Source organism: Halichoeres trimaculatus, unplaced genomic scaffold, assembly GCF_033239565.1.
Source record: "Halichoeres trimaculatus isolate MK-OKI-2021-1 unplaced genomic scaffold, fHalTri1.1 fHalTri1_scaffold_1, whole genome shotgun sequence".
NCBI lineage: Eukaryota > Metazoa > Chordata > Actinopteri > Labriformes > Labridae > Halichoeres > Halichoeres trimaculatus.
Genome location: NW_027437179.1, coordinates 43,149,053 through 43,157,154, shown reverse-complemented (window position 1 = coordinate 43,157,154; position 8,102 = coordinate 43,149,053). Strand labels below are relative to the sequence as shown.

The 8,102-nt window shown below is 41.3% G+C and overlaps 2 non-coding genes across 2 annotated transcripts; both read right to left on the bottom strand.

Annotated features, from left to right (window-relative positions):
- Positions 1-1,614: 1,614 nt before the first annotated feature.
- Positions 1,615-1,686, bottom strand: trnat-cgu (transfer RNA threonine (anticodon CGU)). Its single transcript has one exon. It is a non-coding gene; the product is annotated as a tRNA-Thr (tRNA).
- A 1,291-nt stretch (positions 1,687-2,977) lies between these two features.
- Positions 2,978-3,049, bottom strand: trnat-cgu (transfer RNA threonine (anticodon CGU)). The gene has a single exon. It is a non-coding gene; the product is annotated as a tRNA-Thr (tRNA).
- Between the last annotated feature and the right edge of the window lie 5,053 nt (positions 3,050-8,102).

The window sequence follows — 8,102 nt, the reverse complement described above, 5'->3', positions numbered from 1 at the left end:
CTGCAGCAACGTCAAACACGGCTAAACTTCTCTCAAATGAAAGATTACTCTGTAAGTTTATGGTCTTATGAGTGTGTCTGGTCCTCTGAAGTATAGCACACACACTCACACACACACACACACTCTCTCTCTCACACACACACACACACACACCAGGGATCCCGTTCAGCCAGGCTTTAAGTCTGGATGAGACGAGATACTTTGGTCGGTAATTGCTGCTCCTCTCGCCTTTGAAGTGAGGTGAAGCATGGGTCGGTCCAACTCAGAGACATGAGGGAGACCAGTGTGTGTGTGTGTGTGTGTGTGAGTGTGAGTGTGAGGGAAAGCCAAACTGTAAGTCAGTTTAATCTTTGAACCAGACTCACACCTGGAGGGGGAAGCATCACCTGAAGTAACCTGAGGCCTTCAGAGAGGCGATGGAGGGAAGGAGGGAGGGCAGAGGAGGCAAGGAGAGGGAAAAGAGGGAAGGAGGGATAGATAAAGGTGAAGAGGAAGGGTGGATTGACAGAGGACGACAGAGAGACGGAGAACTGGAGAGGTTGAAGAAGGAGGAAACTATTTATTTTAGTGTTATCCCCAAAGACTCAGTCAGGGTTTGGCTCCAAAGTGGGCAAATCAGCACATTTTTCAACCACTGACCTATGGCTAAGCCCCGCCCACAAACATGAGGAGCCAATCACAGGAGATCAAATCCCCAAATACCTACTCTAAGGAGAATGTTTTTGACCTGTCTTTAGTTTTAGGAGGGTCACTCGAATCTTGCAGCAGAGGATGAAGACATCAGCTCCATTTCCACCAAGTGGTCCGGTTTGGATCAGTCCAGTTTGGTACGGGTTGGGTCAGCAAAGTCTGATCCTGCTTGTGTTTCCAGCCATTTGTGTCCGTCTTGGTAGGCGGCGTGCAAGCTGGATGCTGATAGCTGTGTCAGTGAGCCCGTCTCACAACTTTGAGCAGAGAAACAAACAACACGGACGTTAGCCATTAAACCGTTCCATGTGGGTGATGCATTCACTGAACCTTGTAATTCTCAAACACAGCATAAGTTCTGCACAAATATATGGTTTATTTATTTAAAAATAACGTGTAATAAATGTTTCTATTATATTTGGCTGTTGCAGAAAATAGGCTAAATATAATTTTAGGTATCACTAAAATAAATACTGTTTTTTGCAGTTTTTAAGAAAAGATATAACTGTAAATCCCCAGCTGTCCGTGAGCGACGCAAGAGTAAATATGTCACTGCAGCAGCTGGAAAATGAGTGAGTAGTGTCCGAAATGTTGTTTTAATTTATCTGATTGAGTGGACTATATAGTCAACTACATCTAATTAACTATATAGAGAGTAGTGAGTAGGGAATGAGTGAGTGATTTCAGACACAACCACAGTGTACTCACTAATAAATCCAACGAAGAAGAAAAAACAAAGAGCAACGATGAAGACATCGTGTCACACAGGAAGTGACCATTCTTTCCACCAATCAGCAGACAGCAGTGTTTCTAGCTCCACCTTCTGGGGTCAGATCAGTTTTGTCTGGCTCCCCAACAGAAGGAAATAGTCAGAGATTTGACCCAATCAGGATGAGGAGCTTAACTCATCTATGAATCAACATCTGCAGGCGTGGATGGGGGTCGAACCCATGATCTTTGGTTTACGAGACCAACGCCTTACCACTTGGCCACCACGCCATGTGTGATTGCTGTCCAGTCGATTTGTAGAACTGTGAAAATCTAGTTTTGTTCCTTCTGCAGAGACAGAAACAAAGATGAATCTAAATCTGATCAGAGAAGAAGGCTTGTAGGAAAGCTAAAGCCTGTCTCAGTATTTCCTCTCTGTGCTGAGATAATCACACTCCAAGACGACAGTGTGAGAGCGCTGTATGTGTCGATTTAAAGTCCCATTTCTCCTCTCTTTACGTATGAAAATGTATAGGTCTGTTTCAAACCATGTTATTGTCACTGCCCTCATACTTCTGTACGTCCTTTGGATTGTTATTTCTGTTAACCAATACACCCACCAGGGGGAGCAGCCCAGAATGAAACACAAAAACAAGCATAGTGACTGTAGAGGAGGTGTTAATAACGTTCTGCTTGCATAAAAGACTAAAAACAGAGGCAGCGTTGTAGGAGGTGGTGGTTGGTGAAGCTGTTTAATACATCGCAAAAGTTTCTCTGTTGTTATTTCTTCTTTGTGTCTCACTAAAGCCCGAAACTGGCCTCATGATTTCCAGTGGTACTGCTCCATTTGGTCTGTATCTGTAAGTTTCATGGAAACGTGCAGGAATACTGACGAAATGAACGCAGAGCATTGACAGAAGACTCCGTCCATATCCGTATGTAACTCTGAGCATGAATGGGCCTTAAAGCAGGAAAAATGAAATCATGGACGGCTTTAAAGACGCAATCTGGACCCAAACAAGATGGGGAGCAGTGAATATGATACATTAATTTATCTATAAACTGATATGTAAAGGCGTGGATGGGGGTTGAACCCATGATCTTTGGTTACAAGACCAACGCCTTACCACTTGGCCACCACACCTCAAGAATTACTTCCACCATGGCTGTTCCTCTGGAAAGTTACAGATTAGTCTGAGTAAAACACCTCAATGTTTGTGTAGCCCTCTCAGCCAAAATAGCGCCAGCACTGCTTAGGTTGGTTTGATGTTTAAGAAACATGGCTAACACGGTTTGCTCTGTTCTGCTTTGAATAATTAAATAAATGGACAGGGGGAAGTGACTGTAAACATGAACATTACGTCCTGACAGACGGACACACAGAGCTGATCAGGTTACGTTCAGAGACGAAGAATCTGGCTGTCACAGCAGACGTGGTATGAACCGTCCCTGACTTATTGATCCACTCACAGGGAGTTTTCTCTGGATGCCACTTCTTCAAACCTCCTCTTGTCACTGATTCACCCTGTTGGTCTCTCTGCATCTCAGGTGCTTATTGCAATGAAAACACACCTCTAACTGCAGGCGTGGATGGGGGTCGAACCCATGATCTTTGGTTTACGAGACCAACGCCTTACCACTTGGCCACCACGCCTGGTCTCTCAGTTTCACTCTCTAATGATTTGATGAATGAAAGCATTTCTTATTTCTAGGCAGAATCTGCACAGCGAGAATCCAGACAAAGTCCAGGATGTTAAAAAACTAAAATGAAGCTTGGGCTGCATAAAAAGTCTGACACAAATAACGTTTTTGTTCATTTTCTAGTGCAATTTTTTTTCTGTTTTAAGAAACTTGAAATTCAAAATCTCTTCTCTTTATTTGCAGATTGTTTTAAGCCATGCAGGCATTGTTTAAGTCTTTAAATGACCCAAAATGAGACTTTTTCTTGCATGCAATGCAGCTTATGAGGAGGGCGTGGTTCAAATTAAGTTTGAGAAATCTTCTTTATGAATTAAAAAAAAATGAGTAACACTTGGTCAGATTTGACTTTTTACGCTGCACAGTCAGGGAAACTTCTTCAGACCTCACAGCCTTTTTCAGGAACTGTCCAAACCCCAGACGGCCTGACCCCGCTGGGAAACGTAAACTTCCCTCAGAGACTCTGATCTGCAGCATGCTCCGCTCAGTCTGCCGTGCAGGTTAACTCCATGGTGCAAACATTCAGTGAAGACGTCGTCGTTTGTCTTTTCATGAACCTCAGAAGGTCACAAACAGTCGTGCTCTCTGAAGTAACATCCGTCTGTCTCTGCTGTACATAACCAAAGCAATCAGCCGCAGCAGCTCAGTGTGAGGTCCAGAAACTCTGCACCTGTCCACTTCTGCTCCGACCTCCACCTGCAGCTCTTCATTGTTGGGTTAATCTCAGGGCTGATTTAAAAAACTGAGTTTTTCTTTTCTTCACCAAGCCTCCGTCTGCGGTCTTTATTCCTGTGGAGTAGGAAAAGAAAGAACTCTCAGGTTTATTATGTCGACGCTTCAGACTGTTTTACAATCAGAGCTACAGGTTGGAGCAGGTCGACCCACAAACAGAGCTGCTCTCTGATTGGAGGAGAGGTCAGCCTCTGGGTTTCAGTTTCTTCGAGGGTTTTCCTTTAGTCTGAGGTCAGTTTAGTTCCTCAGGAAACCCTGACTGACTGGGGTTTCTCACAGAAAGAAAATAACTTCAAGTTCATTTCACTGAGTTTACCTAAAGCTGCTGTGAGGAGGATCTGTGTCAATAAGGCATGGTCCCATATCCACAGGGCTCCCTCCTCACTCACGGTTACAGAACGCCGTCACTACTAAAATCCCCTTGCTGTTAAATAACATGAAAATAAGAAATGTAGGGAACAACCTGATGAGGACAAAGTGATGAGTGAGGCATGAGAGGAAAGTGTTTCCAGGAGGGTTTGTGTTTGGAAGTTTAAGAGTTTAAAAATCTGTCAAATTTCAGTTAAAAACATTAGATTGTTAGTGAAAGGGACCAAGCAGTCAGGTACAAGAAAAGGTGTGGGAAAAAGATCTTAATCCTTTAATGAAACTCAAATAAATAAATAAAATAAATTAAAATAAAATAAAAAGATAAATAGATGAATAAATAAATAAATAAATAAATAAATAAATAAATAAATAAATAAATAAATAAATAAATAAATAAATAAATAAATAGATAGATTACAAAATATCCAACTAAATGTTTTTCTTTTAATCCTGGGCTCACACTGAAAGAGGTTTACTCAGCAAAAAATGACCTAACGCTACAACCTAACAAATATAATTAATCAGACCTGGGGGGTATTCCACGAAGCTGGCTTAGCTCAAAGCCTGGCTTATTTGGGTTAGCCTCACTAACTTTAGCGAGAGTTGGGTTCCACAAACGAGGCTTAGGGCTAGCGTGGTTTGGTAAGCATGGTAAATTAGCCAGTGCAACTAGCCTGGTCCCAGTCAGGCTAAACGTCAGGCTTACCTTAGCTGCGTCTCAGAGAAGGTCAGACCGGCTTCTAAAAGACGCCTTGTGAACTGCAGGTGTCACATTAAATGAATCTATACCTGTAATATTTGATGTTCTTGTTCAGAAACATAAGCTGAGACCTTTTGGTAACTTTTCTGACACCTGCTTAAAATCCAAAAAGTCAGAAGGATCGTGAGGCTCCGCTGTCACGGTCCGTATTCATGCTGAAAATCAAGATCAAGCGAGCTTTTGTCCTTCAGCTACATGGGAGGTTTCTGTCCTCCCTGAGCTCGCTTTAGGACACCTGCGTGATCCTTTGACAGGTGAACCGCCCCCAGTTATATTAGACTGGAATAACCGTGAGTCAAGACATGTCAGATACTAGACTGTCTTTGCTTAAGGTGGGAAAGTTGGTGGCTGAGAGGTTAGAGAGTAGGGCACAGATGCACGGTGAGGCATGTTTTATTCGCGGCGTGGGTTCGATCCCACTTGTGGTAAATATTTGAAATGACTGATTTTCTTTCTTCTGTCACCCTCAAAGTACAGTCAACATATAACAGAATAAAAACACAAATTGTCTTATGATATAAAAGGTGACAACAGCCACAATTTTCCATAGAAATACCTTCCTTTACCGGAGGTCTGTTCTGATCATGATGATAATGTAAAGGTGATTCCACATGGTGACATAACTTTGTGTCTTCCTCCTTATTTAAATATAGAGCACTGTATCACTGACACATCTCATCTGACAGCTGAATCATCTCTAATGAAAAAAGATGAGGTCTCATCTTCATGTCTTTTTCTGCTGTTTTAGTCAGTGTTTGATGAAACATCATCCCATGAAGTATATAGGCCTATATATATGAACAGCTTTAATTTAATCAAGATCAATCTCCTCTGGGCCACAGCAGTGTGAGGAGCTTCAGAGTGAGAAGAAAAAGGTCATCAAACTCAGCAGAAACAGTCAGTGTTGATTTGACACATAAGCATGATATTCCTGAACCAGCAGCGTCTCTGGCTTTAATTATTGCCACCGTGTTTCCCTTTTATGTGATTTTCACTTTGTAGTCATCATACGACTCCATGAGGAGTTTTTTCTCCGCTGAGGGAAACGTCTTCGCTCTCGGTTTTGACATGATTTGGTCATTTCGACAATCGACACGTCAGGGCTTTTTATCTACCGCGGACGCGCGCTTAGCCACAGCTTGGATCAGCCTGGCTTGAATAAGCGTCTCTGAAAATCAGCTGAGCCTCGTTAGTGGAACGAGTTGCAGCTAAGATTAAAGTGGCCGCTTATTCAAGCCACGCTTACCGGCGATAGCCCTGCCGTCTTTAGCCAGCTTCGTGGAATACCCCCCTGACCTAAAAGAGCCGTGAAGCGGGGTTTAAATAGACGCAGGACTGATCCAACTTAAACAGAAGGGGATGGGGGCAACTTATGTAACAAAAAAAATAAAAACATCTAACAAACTCAGCAAAACACCATGAAATTATCCAAACAAACTATTCACAAAAACTAAGTTGTCAATAATTAACAAAAACACAAACAAAAGTTTTCTGCTGCATCAAAAGTCCAAGCTTCTCTTGAATTTCCCCCCTGATGGTCTCTCCCACTTCCTGTGGGCGGGGCTTAAGAGGCCATCTTGAAACCTTGGACAGCCTTTTACCAGGGGAGCTCTGACAAAAGAACAAAGAAAAAGGTGAGTATGACTGAATCTCAATGTCCCCTCTCAACCCTGAATCCTTACGGACCTAATTAAGATCACCTGGAGAGTGTTTGAGTGCATAGGGCTCAAAATGGTGTAACTCAGATTGGGACAGCACTTCGACACTGCTCACATTACCTGCATGTGATAATGTAGCTCACCTGAGCTGACAGTATGAGCTGTTATTGAACAAGCTTCAAACTGAAATAAATGACAGTTTATCTGTTTGCTCACATAAGTTAAAACAGTTTATTCACCAAACTGAAATGTACAAATATACACAATCTGAAATAATTCACTAAACTGCTCATACCTTGTGCATAAAGACATAAATATTTGGGAAGATTACGGCAGTTTTTTACATTTATTCTCAAAGACAGGAAGCATACTGAAGCATCAAATTTGGTCTAATTTTGGCAGTTCTTATTTGCTGTCTCAATTTTTCAGTGTTACGCGCTTGTTTTACCTGCCTGCAGTGAGTGTGCACACTGGGATTGGGCCCATCACTTTGAAAGAAACCATAACTGCAAACTGAATCAGGACGTAGAAAATCAAACTATGTGACAGCTTTTAACTCAACACTGTGCACCCAAATAAGAAAACAAGTGCCAATGTAACAAAAGTGATTTTGATTCAACAAAAAAAGGTGTGTAATGTGATTTTTCTCAACAAAACAAACTGCTGTGTTGACCCCAAACACAAAAATGTTGGCAGCCCTTAAATAAAGACCTGCATTTTGAGTTACAGGCAATTAATGTGATTTAACTTTAATTCGACTGCAATTTAAAATTAGAGGCATGATTCTTAAAAAAAAAAATAAAAAAAATCCAGATAATAAAATTAATTTTACACTTTTTTCTTATAACATTTTTTAATATAGAAAACTGCAAAAAAAAAAATGAAATAAAAATAATGTTAGAAAAATATGTTTTTTAAAAAAAATAAAAAAATAAAAAATATTTTTTTTTACAGTGTATAACTTTAATTTAAACTCTGATAAGTTCATTAAAAGTAAACTAAGAGTAAACTGTTTTAAAGAGAAGAAGTAAGGAGTGAGAAGCTTTCAGAGGACATGGATAATGAATCTCTGCTGTTGCACATCCAACCGTCAGAGTCAGGAGAAACTAACTTTACAAAAGTTGTTGAGCGAAAAGTTGAAGTTTTTCTGAGTCTGATCCACTGAAAGAGTAAAGTGGGCTGTTTTTATTAAATATTCAGAAACCAGTCTGCTGTGTTTAAGTGCAGAGCTTTTTAGGCAGAATTTGCATTCAGCAAAAAGGACGAAAATTAGGAGGAAGTGAAGAGAAAGAGGCAGAAAAAAGGAAAGTCAGATTAGTTATTCATGGAGGAGAAAATGGGAAGAAATTGGAGAAGTGGTACGAGAAGCGGAGGGAGAGGAAGAGTGGAGCAAAACAAGACGAAGAAACACTTTGAGTCCTGTGAGGAGGAGAAGAAACAGCTCAGAGAAGAGAGGAAAGGAGTGACTGAGAGACGTGGAGAAGGAGGGA